The following is a 23179-nucleotide window of genomic DNA, read 5'->3' on the forward strand; positions in this document are numbered from 1 at the left end:
CCTAACCAAAATCTATCGATCTCATTCTTGAAAATTTCCGTTGGCCCAGTGTTCTTTGGGGGCAGAAGATTTCAGATTTCCACTAGGCCTTGTATGAAACATTTGTGTCCTTATTGAGCTCCTCAGTGATAGAGCTCTAATTTTAATGATCTAGGTTCTCAGCTAGAGGGGATGGTTTATCTGTATTGGCCCTATCAAATACCTTTATAATTTTAAACACCACAATTGGATCAACCTCACAAACTCAAGGGAATACAAGCCAAGGTTTTGCATATGGCCAACTGGTCGGATCTGTTTAATGGGGAGTGGGAATCCTGTCCAAATTGAAATCTTGGTAAGGATGTAACTAAATGTTCGTAAAATATTTCCCAAGTAATTCTATTGACTGTGAAATATCACGTGTATAATCAGGCAAACAGCAAGCAAAGCAACACACACAACCCTCTTTTCTGTTCCTCTGAAATTAATAAATATTAGTATTGAATATTAGTAAGTATACTGGTGTCAGCTTTCTACATTACCCAGGATTTTAAATGTGATACTTTTTTGTAATATGAATAGGTTCATGGTTGTAAATCAATTTACAGATGAGTAGAAATTTCTGTAATATTCCATAATCTAAATTATTTTATCATGGTGATATGTATATTACATAGCCTCTCAGTGACCTCCTGGAACCGACACGTTAGCTTAAGTGCTGCTATTTTGTAATATCCTTCCAAGTAACTGGACTATAGTCAAATCGTCCCGAAAGTACAATGCACCATTCTACTCCAATCAGCCCATTACTAGTTGTGGATAATTTGGACAAAATAACAAATGATTTGGCCATGTATGCTTCATAGCTTTACTCTGTGTCATTTAGATGACTACCCTGGCTCGAAATTGTGGTTGTGCAATAATATTTTGTATAATGAGGTGACAGCATGAGCAGCAGAACATATATGGAAAAATATATTCAGTCATGCCTGCATCTGCAATAAAACTTTCACAATAAAATTACTGAGTTTTTCATTTTTGACATGGGCCCTCAATTAGACCATAAGACCATAATTGTGGCAAGATTTTCTTAAAATAAAACGATTACTTGGAATAGTGCATTTTGATGTTAGTTTTTCTATGTATAATTCACCACAATACCAATTCAAGTGTATGGCAAAGAATTTATGCCCTTATTCCTAAATAGCAGCAACCTCCATCATCCAAAGATTTAGATCAACAATGTTAGAACAATCCCTGTCCTTCTTTAGGGCAATCCCAACTTCAAGATCGGGGAGTACTGAATTATTTATTTGACTGTATCCATTTTGCTTGCTTCAGTTATTTGAATTCTTCTTTACCTTTTGTAGTTTTTGCAGAAGTTTCATTTATTCTACTGCTACTGTAACCAGTTGAATAAAAATATTACTTTTGGAGATTGTAACCTTTGAATGACATGTTTTGTGCACCGCATATAAAAAAATCATGGCTTAGAATTTATTCACAGTGTGCAGCTTGCACTATCAAGTTAAAATCAGCAAATACAGTATACACATCACAGGGCAGTGGCTCAGACTTCAATTTTTATATCATCGAGTGGCTTGACCACATAACTCACTGGTGCAAGTGGATTATGTTATTTGGGGTCACAGGCAGTATAAAAGCCATAAACCATCCACTGATTTGTATTCTGTTTATATCACAGCTTTGCAGTTTTTCATTTTATTATGTTTGGATTTATTTGCAATATATAATCTCAATTCCGGTGTAGGGATTGCATAATTCAAATGGTAAAGAGTTACAAGTGCACAGTGAGTAGTGTGTGGGAAGAGTTATGCTTTACAAAGGCACCAATCACTCATAAGGGGTTGTGCAAACGCGTTGTGGATTTGTGCATTGAGTCTAGGCAAATGTGAACAGAGACAAATGGATATAAAGCTTGAAAATATCAGCAGAGATGTTGCTGTGTGCTCTGCTGAAAGCAAGAGCAAAATGATAATTGGATCACATGACACACTCCCTTTCTAGTGATGTCATGCTGTAATCCCTTAAAGGCATGTTTCAACATCCCCCTTTCTTTTTAAAGATATGTCCACTTCCAAAGTGGTCTAACTACTTCCTATTCATATTCATTTTTAGTTATCATTAAATATATGTATAGAACAAATGAACCTGTGAGTCTCCAAAGCATAAAGATAATCTGCTGGTACACTCAGATCCTGTAATAGTAACCTTGGATGGAGGTTTCTTTAATTTCTCACAATGACCTGTGGGTTTGTCATTCTTGGATTTTGTTCCTGGTTGCATTTGGGATCTTGACCTGTGTTTTTCGTCCTTCAGATGAGCACCATCAGTGGGCCTGGACGCCAGTGCAAAAAGTGCTTCCGAGGGCAGCACGGTGGCACAGTGGGTTAGCCCTGTTGCCTCACAGCGCCGAGGTCCCAGGTTCGATCCCGGCTCTGGGTCACTGTCCGTGTGGAGTTTGCACATTCTCCCCGTGTTTGCGTGGGTTTTGCCCCCACGACCCAAAGATGTGCAGGGTAGGTGTATTGGCCACGCTAAATTGCCCCTTAATTGGAAAAAATGAATAGGGTACTCTAAATTTTTTTTTTTAAGTGCTTCCTACCGGGGTCAGCACCGGAACACAATTTAATTGGCCAGCCAGCATGAAATGTGCACTAAGAAAGGCACAGGAATGCCAGGGAGGGCAAGAAGAGGGTGGGCACTGGGAAAAGGAGAGTGCAGGCTACTGCTTCTAGTATGCTCCCTGAGGGGGGACAGACACTGCAGAGCTGTCCCAGGAATCTGGAGACCTGTAAAAAAATAAACTGCAATTAAAAAACTAGGCAAGAGTATCTTGGCAGCACTTTCAAACACAAACCTCAATAGCCACCTGGCCAATCGGTCCACCCATCAAACAAACACAGACTGGCTGCGTGAAATTGCATTCAATTGGCTCCTTAATGAGCTAAATTGCCTGTTGCATTGTCAGAGGGCACACTTCCACCTCGCTCACTTGCTGACCAAAATATTGGGCAAGTGCGTGATGACATTGAGACAAATCCTTGACATCTTTTCACCCAATGTTGTGATACCAGGTCAGGTGTGTGCCTGTCCGAGGAACATAAAAGTCTGGCCCCTGTACTCAATGCAAAAGAACTTCATGGTGATTGAGGAACTGGAATGAATCTGATTTGTCCGAAGTTACATCTTACCATTGTACCTTTTTGTGCAATGAATTAATAGCATGTTGGTCCAGTACAACTCTTTGTCACCTCGGCTGGTTGCCACATACCTTTTGTGGGATCTTGGATGCAGTATTGCTGCCGCAACTGTAAACCTTGCAGGTCTGTATCCACATTTTTAGTGTACATGTTGGTAATCTTCTAATGGCCTTTTGAAAATTGTAGAGCAGAATGGGTAAGAGTATGTAGATTTATACACATTGGTCTGCCAAGCATGAGCTCTTGCAATGATGGAACCGTTCTATTTAAAAGTGTTGCTCTAAGATGTAACATTGCAATATGTAGATCTTGGTTGATCTGTCTAAATTTGAGAAATATGAATTTCCCCATCCAAATAATTTATTCAGCTAGGTTGTTAGATTTAGGATAATGAGGAGAAGAAGTAGTGTGATTGATATTCCATTTCTCACACTTATCCTGAAATGGCTTACCAATAAATTGTGGATTGCTATGTGACGATCTCTTTAGGCACACCAAAAAAATTGAAAATGGCACTTAGAGTGTGTGCAACTGTTGAATAATGGGGTACTTGGTAAAGCATTCAACAGTGAGGATAAAATCAACGCAATGGACATGCAAGAGGTCAGATACGATTTTGGACCAAGGCTGGGTAGGAAATTCATGTGGAATCAGTGGCACTTGGTGTTGACTTGACACATGCCTCATACTTAATGACGGCTTCAGTGTCATTGTTCACACCCAGCCATTGGACTGTCTCTCTTGCGAGTCTTCGTATCTGACCTCCGCCCGTGGGCAAGTGATGAAGCTGTTGAAGAATATCAGATTGCAAAAGTTCCAGTATGATGACCTGCTTGCCTTTAAAAATTGGCTCCCCTTTTCTTAATAATGCCAAAGTGGCCTCACGTATTTGTGAGCATGCTAGACTGAATTCGGCCATTCTTCAATTATGGTTTTCCACAGTTACTGCAATATGGCATCTTTTGCCATTTCTTCTTGTAGATTAGACAGGAGAGACCAGTCAGTTTCTTTATCATGCGAGTCTCTCTGTACTTGAATACTTCAGGTGGGATGCCATCAGCTTCTGGCAAATTACCCATAGGAAGCTGCTTTATGGCCCTCGTTGCACACTATGGATTGTTGGTTTAGAAGATTGCTGAAATGCTCTTCCCATTGAGTATGAGAAGGACCGAAAGTAGGCTGTCCCAGATTGTGGTGCTGTGGAAGTGACTCAATAATATCATTGCACACTACGGATTGTTGGTTTCGGAGACTATTGAAGCGTTCTACCCAGCATGCAAGAATCTCAAGCCTATTTGTTCCGAACTGATTGCCACCTGCTGAGAGGATGGGTGTCCATCGGTTTTGAGGCCATAGACTGATCGCAGAATACTAATTTTGAATTCTGATTTAAACTCAACGGCATTTAATGGTTACGATATATACACTAGGTGTGTTCAAAGTTTCTTGGTACTGAATCTAGGTGTGAGAAACTTCCATGGTATACCAGAACTAACGGTGTATATTTATCCAGTGAATAAATACAGACAGTACAACTGCACTAAATTCAAACAGCCCCACCAGCAAAAGAGAACACCTGCAAGTCACCTGCCAAGTGAAAACTAAAATTGGCAACACTGCATTAGGCAATCATGTTCTTGTTTCCGATCAACTTGAGACAGACAAGCATTTTTATTTTCAAACAAATTCTTGAAAGGTGAATATTGAGTGGTGCTGATGGTGAAAGTCTCACCATCACAACAAGGGCAACTCATTCTGTGTCAGCCTGTTCTGTTTAAGCAAAAGCAGTCATCTGCAAAGAATCAACTCTCTGACTGAATGATGTTTTTTCATAAAACACATTAACCAGATAACGTGAAAATGAGTGGATACAGCATTAATGATATATTTTATTTTAAAATAAATCAGACGCTGAGCACAAGCCAAGGAAGTAGATGAATGTCTTCCTGCAAATGTAGGTCTATAAGTAGGCTTGTTCTGCCACAAAATAAATTGTGACACCAGTCACCATTTCGATGCCAATGGTATTGGTACATAACAGAATATTATGGAAAATGTCGAAATAGTGCTGTGAAATCTTGAAAAAAAATCTACTTTTCCCAGAGGCTAGAGAGATTGCAGAGATACCAAATCTAAAACCCTAATATTTATGAGGAGGCAGAGATGGAGTGGGGGCAGTTTTTGTTGTGAAATCTGAGAAATCCCTTGGATTCAGATGAACTTAATGGAAGAGCCTGATTACCATGTTTGATATCTGTTTTTCAGCCAAATTGAGACGCAGGCTGGCTGTCAGGTGGGCAGGCCTATAACAGTAACTGGGAGGTATGGACAAGCTGGGCGGAAGGGCCTGTTTCCATGCTGTAAACATCTATGACTCTATCCAGGTAACAAATAACAAGTTCAACACCCTCATTCAGTATTTGGTGATACGAACCATTGTGTCTCAACACGATCTACCTGTTTGATTTCACTTACCCTGTGAATACAACGTTGTTTGAAATAGTTTGTTCGTTTTTTCCAGCTTTTGCTAAACCTGTTGTACTTTGTAAAGTTCTCACAAGATGTTTGCTATTTCACATGAAGGGTAGTCAAACTTTGGGTAAGACAAGAATAGAATGGCAGTTGTAAAATAAGTTGAAAAATTAATTTGTAAGAGGCAGGGGAAAGAGTGAGAAACAACACATCACATTCCTGCATGGTAAGTGTTACATCGTTGTTCACATGATTTTTGCCCCATTATGAAATCTTGCTTTAAGTCTTGAGTCGTTCAAGCAACGGGAACGTGGCACTGCCAGGCTGGTAGTGCCCGGGTACCACCCTGCCCAGAGAGCATTCACCTTGGGGCCTCCAATCCCCTGGGAGACCCCCACTGGTGCCATTCCGTCTGGTCCCCATTTGTGGGGACCAGTGCTGAACGGCACTTGCCCGATGTTTCCAAGGTGAAGGGGCAAGATCCCAATGCCTTAGTTACCTCAGGGAACTGTATATTAAAATGAAACTAGCTGTCTTGCTCTAATATGCAGATTTGCCAAAAAGTGATCAAAAAGGGCACAGGTTTATGGTGAGAGAGGAGATACAAAAGAGACTAAAGGGGAAATGTCTTCACACAGAGGGTGGTGAGCATCTGGAACGGACTGAGGCGGATGTGATTTTGTCTTTTAAAAAGCAGTTAGACAGTTACATGGGCAGGGTAGGTACAGAGGGATATGGGCCAAATGCGGGCAAGTGGGACGAGCTTAGTGATAGAAACTGGGAGGTATGGACAAGCTGGGCAGAAGGGCCTGTTTCCATGCTGTAAACATCTATGACTCTATGATCCCACCCACAATGGACAGACTTCACATCGCAACGTCTCGCGAGATTGCATTAGATCTCGCAATGCGTGGCGAGCCAATTAGATCCCGGGAGCAGGGTCTCCCACCATTTACCAGCTACATTGCACCACGACCTGCTGCTTTTCGGGCTCACCATGGTCAGTTGATCGCTCGTTTCGATACAGTGAATTGGTCGAGAAGGCAATGGAAGGTATCAATGGATAACACAACTTTGCTTAAAAAGAACTCTCAAGCTATGATCTCGAAGAAGATAAAGCAGCAACTAGATGTTCATATTCTTCAGTCCTCCACTTCCTTTTGCCTTTTCTAAAGTTAGTTACTCCTTCTCCCACCATCAATTTTCTATTTCTAAAATGCATCATGTAATGCGATGAGGGCGAGTTATTGTTAAGACAGGTTTTTGGGAGCAGACTGGATGATTCCCGATCTACCTGTGTTAGATCCCATTGGGACAGGCAGAATTAGTGCTGCCTCTTAATTACGATGATTGTTGCATTGGCCTATGCCGATCCTGTGCTCTGACTTCTGAAGCGTACAGCAGGGGCCATAGCAAGATGTGCTGGTATCACATGATGTAGCTAACCTGCTCTTCTTAAAGTAACTCTGTTCCTCTGAAAGGAAGCTGCACTCAGTGGAAGGAAAAATGCCTGTACTCACACTGGCTGCAAGTTAGAATCATGGGGAAAGAGAGGGCTTCCAAGTTCACAGATGCTGTGTTGGAGGTCTTGGTGGTGAATATTGACAGCAGAAGCCCTCCTGGATCACTCTCTGAGACAAGTGGGAGCATGTGGTCAAGGAGGTTAATGTCTGGAGTCAGGCCACAAGGAACTGGCAACAATGGCACGGTAAAGTTCAATGATCTCACATAGGTGTTTAGGTCAGTGAAAGATCTTCAGATCATATTTGTTACCCACCCACGCCCATTGCTTCCTAATTGCATCACAGTTCATCACTCAACAGTCAGCAGTCACTATTACTCATGACTCAGGTCATCCGTCTCACCCACACACATATTCCAATAATATCAGCCTTGCACCCACCCCTTGCTGCTTCCACATACCTCCAGCTGTTCATCTCTGGCAGGCACCCAAACACAGTACAACATAATCACTGACACTCTGTCCTCGAACTGTGTTTCCCGTCTGCCAACCAGTTTTCTATCCATCCCAATACACTACAACAATCCCATGCACTTTAATTTTACATGCTAATTTCTCTTGTGGGACTTTGTTGAAAGCCTTCTGAAAGTCCAAATAAATCACATCCACTGGCTCCCGCTCATCAACTACTCATTACATCCTCGAACAACTCTAGTAGTTTTGTCAAGCATGACTTCCCATTCATAAATCCATGCTGATTCTGACCGATTCTACCACTCTTTTCCAAGTGCTCTGCTATAAAATCTTTGATAATGGATTCTAAAATTTTCCTCACTACTCACATCAAGCTGACTGATCTATAATTCTTGATTTTTTCTTTATCTCTCTTTTTGAATAACTACCCTCAATCTGAAGGAACTGTTCCAGAATCTATAAAATCTGGGAAGATGACCACCGATGCATCTATTATTTCTAGGGCCGCTTCCTTAAGTACTCTGGGATGTAGATTATCAGGCCCTGGGGATTTATTGGCCTTCCACCCCATCAATTTCCACAACACTATTTCTCTACCAATACAGATTACCTTCAGTTCCTCCCTCTCATGAAACCTTGTGCTCCCCACCATTTCTGGTACGTTATTTGTGTCCTCCTTTGTGAAGACAGAACCAAAGTATGTAGTAGTTGGTCAGCCATTTCTTTGTTCCTAATTATAAATTCTCCAGTTTCTGAATGTAAGGGACCCACATTTGTCACTTCAAATAAATAATTCATTTTTGCTTTCATGATTGGGTGTGTTGTCTGGTAATGATATTATGACAAGTGTTCTGCTGGTGGTTTTCGTGGAGGATTTTGGCTGAGACAAAGTGAGGGGATGTAGCAGATGTCTGGGAAGGTAGGTATAGTGGAGCAACGGTGGTGAAGGGATGCCATCCTAAGGGCATTAGGGTCTAATTAAGTACTCATGGGCAGTCCGTCTGGGTTGTTCTGGATGCCTCTTCTTCCTCCTTCTCTTCCCTCTGCAGGGCTTTCTCTCTTTGCAGCCTCTGTCTATCTCCCTATTATTCTGCAGACCCAGAGGTAACCACAAGAGGTAACACAGAGGCATCACACAAACGTGCCACCCCCACATTGATTCTGTATACACCTCTCGCTGCCTCAGGAAGGCAGACAGCATAATCAGTGACCCCTCCCACCCAGGCATTGCCTTTTTCCAGACCATTCCATCAGGCCGAAGGTACAGAAGTCTGAAGACTCGCACATCCAGACATAGGAACAGCTTCTTCCCCACATCTACAAGACTCCTCAACAACTCCCCCTCGGACTGGTCTGTTCCCTGTAAGAACACTATTCACGATGCCCTATGCTGCTCTTGCTCATGTATTTGCTTTGGTTGGCCCCTTGTTCCACACTGGAACCAATCACTGTTTTGTCGATGTACCGTTTGTCAATGTTCTCTGTTGATTATTCTTGTGTCTACTATGTACGTACTGTGTACGTTCCTCGGCCGCAGAAAAATACTTTTCACTGTACTTCGTTACATGTGACAATAAATCAAATCAAAAAAATCAACAACAAAAAATCACAGCTACATCTTGTTGATAACCCTTATGTGGACAGGCCACCAAATTCTCTGACCTTCCTCGGGGGAGGGGACAAAATGCAGAAATACTTCTGGTCAAATCTAACAGCTCACCACAACACCTCCAAGGATACTCCACAGCAATTCCACAAACCTTCTAATAGCAGAACTTACTCAAGAGCACCCCACTTGATAGTTGGATGACTGGCCCTTTAAGCAGCACCAGTGGGAGTTCTCTCTAGCAGCTCTCGGTTGCAAGAGAATGTGTTTCACATGCATCAAATCAGCTGGGACAGCTAGCTAACACGGAACTTTGGCCAGGTGGGAAGCCTCCAATGCACATGCCCATGCCAGTGCTCTTCCTGTCAGGGAGCGCCATTTAGCTGTGCTGGAAGTAACTGGAAGAACTCTATGCCTCACATGGGGAAACCTGGGCTTCCGTAGTACTGGCCCCAGCGGCACTACAGACCTCTGTCTTAATCTTATTCCTGTGTCTAAAAGTCATTGCATTGTTCTAGATTGCTGGCACCACCGAAGCAAAAGAGCTATGGACCAGGATATAGTCACAACCAATTAACTAGACAGAATCACCTCTCTCCCACTACTGCCATTGATATTTAACCATGACTGTCAGAATAAAAAGCACATTCGCTGCTCACACTCTTCTCACACATCCAACTACAGTTTGAGCCTCAGCGAATCTGGGCTGAATCCTAGCACAGGCATGAGAATAAAACATGGAAAGGTAACTACCAATTATAAAGAAACCACGCTAGATAGTTTCATTGATGCTATAGCTAATATCCACGCATGGATCCAGTTATTATTACACATTATGCCAAAATATGCTACATAGTCTTTCCTTATAACATTGCATGATCTTGTGATTCAGTGTGAGTTCTGTTATGAAGTGGACAGACTCCATACCTGATCAATTATTCTTTGGTTTCATTACCTCTGATATCTAACATTGTTCATTAGCCTTGTTGCTTCTTATTTTTTTAATTTTAATAATCTTTAATAATTTTTATTGTCACAAGTAGGCTTACATTAACACTGCAATGAAGTTACTGTGAAAAGCCCCTAGTTGCCACATTTCGGCACCTGCTCGGGTACACAAAGGGAGAATTCAGAATATCCAACTCACCTAACAGCACATCTTTCGGGACTTTGTGGGAGGAAACCAGAGCACCCGAAGGAAACCCACGCAGACATGGGGAGAACGTGCAGACTCGGCTCAGACAGTGGCCCAAGCCGGGATTCGAACCTGAGACCCTAGAGCTGTGAAGCAACTGTGCTAACCACTGTGCTACCGTGCCGCTTATTTATAGAAATTGAACAATTTCTTATTTAGAATAGGGTTCTATCTAAAAACTTTTCTGGCTTCTCTATTATAATAAAATCACAAAACAGAATACTGACTCCGACCAATAAGAACTGACAAAACTGTTTCACCTCTAACATAATCTGACAAGAACACATGTAATGGAACAACATTTCAACCAAATCCATCAGTCTGACTCACGACACCAGAAAGGACTTCTATACATAAGTTTCAACCATTAAGAAGACTTGACACCCTTTCCATTACCCTATTAGTCCACAAGTAATGACGATTTTCTTAACAGTTGTCTGAATAAAAACAATACTTTGCGGATTCATCTTTTGCCACTCGAAGTGGCTGATGTGTCACTTTGCTACTTAGTTTTCTTCTTGTTAAGAAGTGCTAAAGGCGTAGTCTTTACGTGGAATATGTAGTTTGAAAATAAAAGCACCAACAGCTTGGTGGACACACTGGCAGTGAAATTTATTTATGTAGGGATGATAAATTCAGGCCAAGTACCAGTTGATTGCTAGACTGTAACCAGCTGAGTATTGGATGAAGTCAGCTTCAGGCAAACTGCTGGTCGATAATCCTTTGTTCTTCAAGTGGCTGAATCATGCTGCTTTTTAAGAGTTTTTTTTTTTTGTTTACATCAAATAAATCCAAGACTTCGGAAAACAAAGAAAGTACATGAGTCCGAGTATCTGCAAAATGTTTCAATGGTGACTTTTAGTCCCCATTCACCAACGATGGTTCACTGGGACAATAGATCACACCAAAGAACAGTTGCCTCTGAATAAAGAATAAAAATAAGAAGTGACCTCGTTACAACATTTCTTCCTCTTCCATTATTTATGATCGTACAAAGAACGGTTTCCTCGCCTCTGATTATTTTAACTCTATGATTCCAAGGCCGGATTATACCAATTTTCTGGAAGAACTTTAATGTCTAATTGGCACATGGATGAGCTTATGTTATTTTTTATGAGTTAACCAAGTGCAAGACCTGATAATGCTCCTGTCCTGCAAATACATCTAATGGTAATGTTAATCCAATGAACCATTGTGGTAAGTTTAAGATTTCAATATTTCCAGGTACACTTAGTGAGGTATATGTCATGCAGTAAATGTTAATGACCTTAGGGAGCTTGCTCATTTTCCTTCTACTTTTAGATGATGGCTAACATCTGGATCCTGCTTGGCAGTTAGCTTTCTGAGTTTGTAAACCTATAGATGCCATTATCATTTAACACAGCCTTGTTCCTCCCTCCGTCGCAACCTAATCATCTTTCTACCCTACCATTTGGAGTTTTATGATACAGCAAATCAAATGATTAGCTACCCTTTCTTCTTTGCTTCCCTTCATCCGGACGAGGAGTTACTGGTGAACTCAGGAATCTGGCCTCTCAAGCATTTATGATGGAAAGTTTATTCTTTGTTGCACGCTTTACAATCAACTATAAAAACGCAATAATGATGCAGAATATGTCTTAAACTGCATGGATAATTTGGTTATTACATTACACTGTGTTCCTTTGTTCAATTGCTGTACACCATTGTCCCTTGTTATATTTTCTTCCATATCTTAAACCAAATGTAAAAAAAAACTCAAGGCAGATTATTATCATTGTGCTGTTGATTGCAAAATGCGAAAAGTGCAGCTAATTTATTGCGCTCCACAGTGGGAGTTTACAGTTGTTATTGAAATTGCCTTTTAAGTCACTGAAGAAAAGAGCTGCATGTGCTTTACATTACTGGAGCATGCGGATTTAAAAAAAACATTGTGAACCCATTTATATGTAAGACCATAAGACACAGGAGCAGAATTAGGCCACTTGGCCCATCGAGTCTGCTCCGCCATTCAATCATGGCTGACATTTTTCTCATCCCCATTCTCCTGCCTTCTCCCCATAACCCATGTAGGCAGATAGGGATTTGTCTCTGCTAAAACAACCATACCCCTCTTTGATATTGACTATGAAGTGAAAACAGGAAGAGGTGCTGGTGGATCTCAGCATGGGGCATCACATTATAGACATCAAACTGTCAGGAATAAAGCTCATTCTTGATACATAAAATCCTTTTTAATAAATTAAAAATGTGACAGGTTTGCTTTTTTTCCCCATTGCTTTGTTGCCAAGTTTGTTGTGCAGTCTGCACGTAACAGCACACTCCAATTTGTCACAGCAAACCCAGTGTCAATGCTACTTTTGGGCCCAAAGTACCATCGACATGAAAAGCAGATGGATGGTTATTGGTGTGTTAAGGAAAACATGTAGTACATACAGTTTCATTATTGTTTGGTGCAGCTCGGATCCTGTGATCAGCAATTCACAGCACATGATTCATCAACAAGACATTTTTAACCATGCAAGAGGAATGCTGTCTGATCCTTCAATCTTACTGACAGGTTAAACATGCTGATTAATAGTTAATCTTTATGATATGACTTTTTAATTTATTTTTATCCTTTACACTGCCTGGGAGAGCCACAAATATAAAGACTACGAGTGGCATCCTGCGTGCGGCACCAATATGAGGCCACCAAATAATATTTGTAAGAAATCTTAAATCTTTATTGGAACGTAATTGAGCCTGATCCATTTGTACAATACTTTTGTTTTTAAAGGAAGACAAATGACCCTATTGTGTTCCCTTTTAAGACATACAACTGCTCCAACTAAATCTGGAATGCCGATTATTTGTTCAATTGGTAAATACAACTGAGAAACTGAATCAGATCACTGGAATTGATAAAATAGTAGGTAACAAAGTCCAAAGATGTGCAGGCTAGGTGGATTGGCCATGATAAATTGCCCTTAGTGTCCAAAATTGCCCTTAGTGTTGGGTGGGGGTGTTGGCTTTGCGTAGGGTGATCTTTTCAAGAGCCGGTGCAGACTCAATGGGCCGAATGGCCTCCTTCTGCACTGTAAATTCAATGATAATCTATGATTAATCTAGGACAAAGGTTCGGCACAACATCGTGGACCGAAGGGCCTGTTCTGTGCTGTATTTTACTATGTTCTATGTTCTATGTCAGAGTGTGGGTGGAGCAGGGCTGACTGCCAGCTTTTTACTTTTGTTTTAGGCTGTTTGCTGCAGGGTGTGTTTTCAGTTTTGTTTTCAGTGTGGGAGCTGAAGCCAGACAGAGCAGCTGTACTGTTGATCTCTCTGCCATGAAAAGACTATCTCTTGATCATTTGGTGAATTCAGAATTATAAATGTTTTCAGTAGTGACTTTAACCTGGTGTGCTTCTGTTAAAAGGTGTTTCTTTTGTAAGTCTTCTGGATGTTAAAAGGACAGCGGAAGCATTACTTAGTGTTGTATTCTTTGGGGGTTGTATTTGAATTGATGGTTGCTAAGATGTTCACTGTATGTTTTAAAAAGGTTAACTTGGAGTTCATAAAAATACTTTTCCATTTCTACTGTACCACATCTGTAGAGTGGGTTGTGTGCTCCACATACCACAATCTGTTAAACGTTGTGGGTCAGGTGAACTCCATGATATACTTTGGGTTTCTCTAAACCCTGGCCCATAACAAATTGGGGGCTCGTCCGGGATAAAAGTCTATCTATTGGATTGGCTTTGTGAACTTAAAGACAGTGAGGGGTGAGCATATTGTGGTTGTTTTTCAGGTGTGGTATTCTAGTTTAAGTAGGGAGTGTGTTGTGGACAATGGCTCTTTCAGAGGCTCAGAAGTTTTTGGGGGTCACACGCAGTACCTTACGGACAGAGACTAAAAGCAGACTGTTAGATTTGGCAAAAACATTGCAGTTAACATTACCTGACAAAATGCGAAAAGATAAGGTAATTATGGTGGTGGCTAAGCATTTAAAGTTGCCTGAGATACATTTTGACTCATTGGAAATAGCAAAAATTCAGTTGCAAATTAAACAAATGGAACATGAGAAAGAATTAAAGCAGCTTGAATATGGAAGAGAGAGAGAGGAAAAAGAAAGAGAGAGAGAGAGAGAGGAAAGAGAAAGAGAGAGAGAGAGGAAAGAGAGAGAGAAGAAAGGAAAACAGAAAGAATAGCCTTAGCAGAACATAAAGAAAGAGAAAGGGAGATACAGACCAGGGAAAAAGATAAAGAGAGGGAGTTTGAACTTCAGAAAATGGCCATGAAACATGACAGTCAGTTAAAATTGGCAGGCGTAAAGGGAAACGTACAGTTGGATGATAGTGATGAGGATCGTGATAAAGAGCATCATAGTCGAAGGCTTGGTAGGGATCTATTTAAATATGTCCAAGCATTGCCAAGGTTTGATGAGAAGGAGGTAGAAGCCTGGAGTTTGAAAGGCTCAGACAGAGTAATTTTGATAGGTGGATAAGGGCTTTGAAAGTAGACCAAATGAATGAAGCTCTCAGAGAAATTATACTTTTGGAGGAGTTTAAAAATGCAATTCCTGATGTAGTGAGAACTCATGTGGAAGAGCAGAGGGTTAAAACTGAGGTTAGAGCAGAAATGGCAGATGATTATGAATTAGTTCATAAATCAAAGCTTGGTTTCCGACATCAGTTTCAGCCTGTGAGGGATAGAAACTGGAGACATGAGAAATACTCAAGTGGTAAAGGTAAAGGTGATCTGATGGGAGATAATAAGGAGAGTGTACCTCAGATGAAAAAAGAAATCCAGGAGGGTGGAAAATAAATGAAAAGTTTCAAATGTTTTCACTGTAATAGACTAGGCCATGTAAAGTCACAGTGTTGGTGGTGAAGAAAAGCACTGGGAAGGCTGATGTGGTAAAACAGGATAAGACAGTGGGGTTTGTTAAAGTGGTAAAGGAAAGCCCAAATGAAGCGAAGGAGGTGCAAAAGATTGTACAGCCTGATCAAGAGGTGATTGATAAGAAGGTGTCAGATCTCTTTAAAGAATTTACTTGTGTGGGTAAAGTTTACCATGTGTATCAAGAGGAGTAGGTAAAGAAGTCACAATTTTAAGAGATTCGGGAGCTAGTCAATCTGTAATGGTCAGAGATGAGTTATGTAGTTTGGGAAGAATATTGCCAGAAAAGGTGGTAATATGTGGAATTCACGGTGAGAGGAGTAGTGTTCCATTATATAAGGGAAGGTTGGAAAGTCCAGTGAAGAGTGGTGAAGTGGTAGTAGGAGTAATAGAGAAACTATCTTGTCCAGGAATACAGTTTATCTTGGGTAATGATACAGCTGGATCGCAGGTGGGAGTGATGCCTACTGTGGTTGATAAACCAGTGGAAAATCAGACAACTGAAGCGTTGAAGGATGAATATCCTGGGATTTTTCCGGATTGCGTAGTGACAAGGTCGCAAAGTCACAGGTTAAGACAAGAGGAGAAATCAAAGAGTGAAGATGAAGTTGAAGTGCAATTATCAGAAATGATTTTTGATCAGATGGTTGAAAAAGAACAAGAACAGGTGGAGGATGAGGCGGATATTTTTAGTTCAGGAAAATTGGCGGAGTTACAACAAAAAGATATGGAAATAAAACGGATGTATCAGAAAGCATACATGGAAAAGGAATCTGAGTGTATACCAGAGTGTTATTACCGTAAAAGTGATATTTTGATGAGAAAATGGAGACGTTCACATATGCAGGCGGATGGAAAGTGGACATAAATTCATCAAGTAGTATTGCCCGTAGGGTATAGAAAGGAGGTGTTGCAAGTTGCACATGAGGTACCAGTGGGAGGTCATTTGGGAATAAGGAAAACTCAAGCTAAAATTCAGAAACATTTTTATTGGCCTGGACTACATAAAGATGTAGTTAAATTTTGTCAGTCATGTCACACATGTCAAGTGAGAGGGAAAGCAGTGATAAAGCCAGCGCCCTTAATACCCATTCCAGCATTTGAGGAACCTTTTACAAGGGTCCTAATTGATTGCTTAGGGCCGCGTCCTAAAACGAAAAGTGGGAATCAATATCTTTTGACTATAATGGATGTGTCTACTAGGTTTCCAGAGGCCATTCCTGTAATATTACTGCTAAAAAGATTGTGGAGGAGTTACTTAAATTCTTTACTAGATATGGACTACCCACAGAAATACAATCGGATCAAGGATCAAATTTTACCTCAAGGTTATTCAAAGAAATTATGGATAGCTTAGGAATAAAACAATTTAAATCAACTGCATACCATCCAGAATCACAGGGAGCATTGGAAAGGTGGCATCAGACATTAAAGACAATGTTGAGGGCTTATTGTCACAATTATCCAGAGGATTGGGATAAAGGAATTCCATTCGTACTGTTTGCAATTAGGGATGCACCTAATGAATCAACCAAATTTAGTCCTTTTGAACTACTTTTTGGTCATGAGATAAGAGGACCACTTAAATTGAATAAGGAAAAATTGGTGAGTGTGAAATCGGAAATTACATTATTGGATTACGTGTCAAATTTTAGGGAACGATTAAGTAGAGCAGGTGAATTGGCTAGACAACATTTAAAAGTTGCACAAAATGTGATGAAACGGGCAGCGGACAAGAAATCCAAAGTTCGGAGTTTTGCCAGTGGAGATAAAGTTTTAGTATTGTTACCAGTGGTAGGTGAACCTTTAAAAGCTAGGTTTTGTGAGCCTTATCAGATTGAAAGGAAATTAAGTGAGGTGAATTATGTGGTAAAAACACCAGATAGAAGTAAAACTCACCGAGTGTGTCAGGTGAATATGTTTAAAAGGTACTTTGAAAGGGAAGGAGAGAAAAAGGAGGAGGTTTTAATGATTCTAACTCGAAGTGACAAACCAAATCCAGATGACTGTGAATTTGACATACCTAAAATTAAATTGGAAAATGAGGATGTTCTTAAAAATTGGGATAAATTGTTGAGTTACCTTCCAGAGGAAAAACGCTCTGACCTGAAAAAGTTATTGATATCACATGGGTGTATTTGTGGAGATAAATTGGGAAGTACTAAAATGGCTATACATGATGTAGATGTGGGAAATGTTGTTACAATCAAATAACATCCATACAGACTTAACCCTTTAAAATTGGCACAGGTTAACAAAGAGATTGAGAGTATGCTTAAAAATGGCATAATTGAAGTGGGTTGCAGCCAATGCAACTCACCCATAGTGATGGTACCTAAACCAGATGGTACCCAACGGTTGTGTGTGGATAAGAGAAAGGTTAATGCAGTTACAAGAATGGACTCTTCTCCTATCCCACGTTTGGAGGATTGCATTGAGAAAGTGGGACAATCAGCTTTCATTTCCAAACTGGATTTACTTAAAGGTTGCTGGCAGGTACCTTTATCCGAAAGGGCGAAGGAGATTTGCGCTTTTGTGACTCCAGATGGTATGTACAAATTCAAAGTTAAGCCATTTGGTATGAAAAATGCCCCAGCCACATTTCACTGGTTAACTAACAACGTTGTTTCAGGATTACCCAATTGTGCGGTATACATCGACGATCTTGTAATTTTCAGCCAGACATGGACGGGTTATTTGAAACATCTGATGGAGTTATTTGATCGACGTCAGGAGGCGGGTTTGGTGGTAAACCTAGCCAAAAGTGAATTTGGAAAAGCCCAAGTCACTTTCCTTGGCCATACTATCGGACAGGGTCGAATGGTCACACGGGATGTGAAACCAACAGTTATTGAGGAGTTTCCGATACCCTCAAGATGAAGGGAAATAATGTGATTTTTTGGCATGAGTGGATTTGATCGAACATTTGTGCAAAAGTTTTGTAGCGTGATTGCTCCCCTGATGGACTTGCTGAAGAAACCTCAAAAATTTCAGTGGACAACAGAGTTTTAACAGGCATTTGATGGCCTGAAAGCTGTGATTACCAATGCTCCTGTGTTGGAGAATTACAAGGGACTCTGTGATCAGATTGAACTAATGTATCTGACTTTAAAGAGAAATGCCGAGGCGTAGAGAAATGGACGGATCGTGCCAGGACCTTCTTGTTCACAGAGACTGTCAATCGAGAAGGATTTCAGTTGGCAGAAGAACAAAAATGGGCTATATTTTTATATCTGTTTGCGTGTGTTGTTTTATGAAACAAAAAAGTATATCTACTGTGCATTTCTTAAAGGATGGTGAAAAAGTGAAAAATGAAACCATCTTGAAGTTGATGGGATTTTTTTGGGGGAGGAGGTGTCATGTGAGAGTAGCTTTAAGAAATGGGTGTTTAAAAATGTACCTTTAAGAAATGGGTGTTTATCAGTGATGTCAGAGTGTGGGTGGAGTAGGGCTGTCTGTCAGCTTTTTACTTTTGTTTTAGGCTGTTTCCTGCAGGGTGTGTTTCAGTTTTGTTTTCAGTGTGGGAGCTGAAGCCAGGCAGAGCAGCTGCACTGTTGATCTCTCTGCCATGAATAGACTATCTCTTGATCATTTGGTGAATTCAGTATTATCGATGTTTTCAGTCGTGACTTTAACCCGGTGTGCTTCTGTTAAAAGGTGTTTCTTTTGTCAGTTTTCTGGATGTTAAAAGGACAGCGGAAGCATTACATAGTGTTGTATTCTTTAGGAGTTGTATTTGCATTCATAGTTGCTGAGATGTTCACTGTATGTTTTAAAAAAGTTAACTTGAGTTCATAGAATAAACATTGTTTTGCTTCAAAAAATACTTTTCCATTTCTGATGTACCCCACCTGTAGAGTGGGCCGTGGGCTCCCCATACCACAATCTAGTAAATGTTGTGGGTCAGCTGAACTCCATGATACACTTTGGGGTTCTCTAAACCCTGGCCCATAACAGCAGACGCAGACCATTTGGCCCATCGAGTCTGCACCGGTCCAGAGAAAGAGCACCCTATTTAAGCCCATACCTCCAACCTATCCCCATAACCCAGTAACCCCACCTCACCTTTTTGGACACTAAAGGGCAATTTAGCATGGCCAATCCACCTAACCTGCACATTTTTGGACTGTGGGGGAAACCGGAGCACCCGGCGGAGACTCACGCAGACCTAGGAAAGAAAGTGCAAACTCCACACAGACAGTCACCTGAGAGTGGAATTGAACCTGGGTCCCTGGAGCTGTAATGCAGCAGTGCTAAACACTGTGCCACCTTACCGCCCATCATCCTCCTCACCCTCATCATCCTCATCCTCGGAGGTGGCCAAATGTTCCTCATCATCAACCTCCAGCGCCACGCTGCTGTGCAGGGTTGTGGAGGACACAGCAGACCACCACAAAGAGGGCAACCCTCCGGGCACTGTACTGGAGATCACCACCGGAGCGGTCGAGGCATCGGAACCACATCTTGAGGAGTCCGATGCAATGCTCAATAAAAGTCCGGATGGCTGCATGGGCCTCGGTGCAGCGGATCTCCGCTTCGGTCCCCGATCTCCGTACTGGCGTTATTAGCCAGGTCCTCAGCGGACATCCTTTTATCCCCCAAAAGCCAGCTGCCCATCCTGGGGTGATCCTCGAAGAGAGCAGGGATGACTGATGTAGCTGTCATGGACACTCCCCGGGAAGCATGCACACGCACATGCATTATCTTCATCTGGTGGTCGTACATAAGCTGGATGTTGAGGGAGTGAATCCCATTTCTGTTAACGTCGGGCATCCCCTGATGGCCTGGTGAGCGCAGGGCAACATGTGTGCCATCTATTACCCCCTGGACCTGGGGCTCAGGGTGATGGCGGAGAAACCTACTGTTCAGGCATCTTCTTCGGCTTGGTCCATGTCAAAGACAATGTCGTTTTCTGCCCGGGCATACAGGGCATCAGTGACCTGTCGGATGTACCTATGGGCTGTGGCCTGTGAGATGCCACATGGGTCACCACTCGAGCCTGGAATGATCCTGTGGCATAAACGTTCAGGGCTGCGGTGAACTTGACGGCCATCGGGAGCGGGTGTCCTCCTCCTCCACATGGAGCTAAGTCCGCGAGGATATGGCACAGCTATCGTACCATCTTTTTGTTGAGGCGGAGCCTCTTGCGGCATGCACTGTCCATCATCTGTTCGAATGACCAGCAATGACTGTACACCCTGGGCCTTCACGGGACTCCCCCTCTGGGTCCCTCCCTGGCCTGATGGGCGGCCGGGTGTGGGGCGGGGTCCGGCACATGGGCCGCTGCCTCGAGCATCTGCTGAAGCTGCTGCTGCCACCGTCTCTGGCATCTGACCTAGCAGCAGCAGCACAAGGGCAACAACTGTGTCCAAAATCCCTGCCATAGCATTATATATCTGTAAGGATTTGGGAGAGGCTGTTAGACTGACAAACAGGAGTGGCTCTCACCCCAGGACCCTCCAATCTCCCATGGAACCCCCCCCCCCCCCCGCACCTGGAATGCCCTGCCCACACACACCCAGCTGCAGCGGGCTCCCCTCACCGGGCACCAGACTCTGTACCCCGGACACCTGCTCACAACGTTACCTGGACCGGCGCTGGTCCCCTCCCCGTGGCACTCACCCACCCTTTGACTGGACATTTCCACGGATCTGTGTCCCATTCCCTGGATGTTCAAATGTTAGCTGCTGCGTGAGTGGTGTTGCCTCCTGCAGTGTTCAGGCACAGTGTCCAGGCATCAAGGTGTGATTGGGGTGCTAGACAATGACTCCCACATGCTAAATGACCTGTCCGCCCACTGGGATTCACTTAGGTTGTGTGAAGTGCTCACTTAAGCACGATTGCCAATTCCCTATTAGCAATGGCATTCAGCCGCACGGCCAGAGGTCTCGGCAGTCGGTGGGGGTTATGAGTGACCAGTGGGGCAGATGGACAGGGGCAAGGGTTGCCCCCATAAGACCATAAGACATAGGAGCAGAATTAGGCCACTTGGCCCATCGAGTCTGCTCCACCATTCAATCGTGGCTGATATTTTCTCATCCCCATTCTCCTGCCTTCTCCCTATAACCCCTGATCCCCTGATGCACACGATCCAGAGGCTGGCATGGTGCGCCGCAATCTGTTGCCCCCTGGTTGCCCCCAGACGCCTCCTTCCCAACCTCCTATGGCGGCCCTTCCCTGCCGAGGCTTCCCCATCCCCAGCCGAGGATCCCCCACCCCCCGCCTGCTGAGCACAGGGGCAAAAAGCACCGCACCCTCGGGCTCTTTGCCTGTGAGAAAAGATGGCGACTCACCTCCTGGGCTCCCCATGGAAGCCCGTCCACTAGGTTCACATTTTTCAAAAGGAGTACTAATCGGCATCAGCATGATCACTTGCTGGGAAGGCCGCAGAATGACGGGCGGCCGTTGGATATGCGGTGGCTCCCGTTAGCTATATGGAAATGGGGTTTAAGTGGTGACAACTGGTTTCTCACCACGCTAAGGCGAGATCCCGATTTTGCCTATGGGAGCGGGCTGGTTGCATTGCAAACTGTTTGGCGCCAGGCGTGGATCTCGTTTTCTGCCTCTCCCGCTATTCACCCGGCCTCATTTCGCTTGAACAAGTGCGTAACGAGGCTGGAGAATCACGCCCAAAATTTACCCTTTTGCCTTCTCTATGTTCTCACAAAAGTGCAGCAATCACATGTGTGATGGATACCTTCTTGTCAGTCACAGTACACATGTGGTTGAGAAAGGGTGGGATTTTCCAGCCCCGCACACCAATGGGATCATCCAGTCCCACCGAATGGGCTGGATTCTCCGATTTCGAGACTAAATGCTGATGCCGGCGTGGGAAGAGTGGCGTTTTACGCCCATAAAAACAGCGCTAAACCTCCACCGAATCTCCGTATGGTGGTGAGCTGGCTGGTGTCCTCTGGGGTCTAGGAGCCGGAGGGCCACGGCTCACTTACCAGCGGCACATGCACAGCCATGCCGCCCTGCCCTGTGTGCTGGCTGTGAGATGCAACCTCATCAGAGGGGTGGACCTCAGGGGAGCTGGTGGCCAATATCCCCACTCCATGGGACAGGCCTAGGTCAGCAACTAGCACCCCCTCCTCCCGCTCGGTGCCACTGTACCCTGGGGTTCACCTTGGGATGGAGGGGCAGCTGGTTCAAGCCTTGGATGCCTCTGCATCATCTGGCCCGGCCAGCCTTGGCAGTTCCCCATGGTCAGCACCACATGTTGATACCCTCTGCAATGCTCCTCAGTGACTGGGACATACTCTGCAGCGCCTCGGCAATGCCCACTGGCGACTGGGACAAGCTGTGCAGTGCCTTGGCCATTCCCATCTGAGAGCTGGACATGTCCCGCAGAAATCATCAAGGTCACATCGCCCCAGAGAGTCTTACATTCTGCCTCGACCCTCAGCCATGGCCATCACTGACTGAGTGACACCTTGGACACCTTCACTAATGGTGCTGACGTCATGCACCAGGCTCTCCACTGCGGTTGCCACCCTAGCAGTGTTACCTTCAGTGCCACGTATTGCTGGTGACACCTCCTGCGCCTGTAGCCTCCTCCAAGCAGCAATGGATCTGTTGGAGTGATGCTGACCCTCTGAATGTCCCGGCCGCTCCCTATCGTCTCCACCAGCTCTGCGATGACATCTTCCACAGGCTCAGTATCATGCTGGGACTCAGCTGGGTCCTGAGATCCAACAGGCCTCCGACTGCTGTCTTGCCTGTGAGTTCCTGCCTCCGCCTGATGTACATCAGCAGCAGTGTGGTGCTCACCAGATTATGCCCCAGAAGCCTGACCACTAACATTTCCCACCGAGGTGCGAGTATCTGTGCTGGTGAAGGGTGAGGATGGCAGCTGTGGCGCGGCTGGTACGGTGGCATCCTCAGAGCTCTCCTCCGAGCTGGTCTCA

The 23179-nt window shown here is 43.5% G+C and overlaps 1 long non-coding RNA gene across 1 annotated transcript in view; it reads left to right on the forward strand.

The window, feature by feature from the left end:
• The window catches only part of LOC140384818 (uncharacterized), a 206830-nt gene that overhangs the window by 92521 nt on the left and 91130 nt on the right, over window positions 1–23179 (forward strand). Inside the window, exon 3 of the long non-coding RNA XR_011933147.1 lies at window positions 5469–5587. This is a non-coding gene — a long non-coding RNA (uncharacterized lncRNA). The remainder of the gene's footprint in view (window positions 1–5468; window positions 5588–23179) is intronic.

Source organism: Scyliorhinus torazame, chromosome 10 (genome assembly GCF_047496885.1).
Source record: "Scyliorhinus torazame isolate Kashiwa2021f chromosome 10, sScyTor2.1, whole genome shotgun sequence".
NCBI classification, from domain to species: domain Eukaryota; kingdom Metazoa; phylum Chordata; class Chondrichthyes; order Carcharhiniformes; family Scyliorhinidae; genus Scyliorhinus; species Scyliorhinus torazame.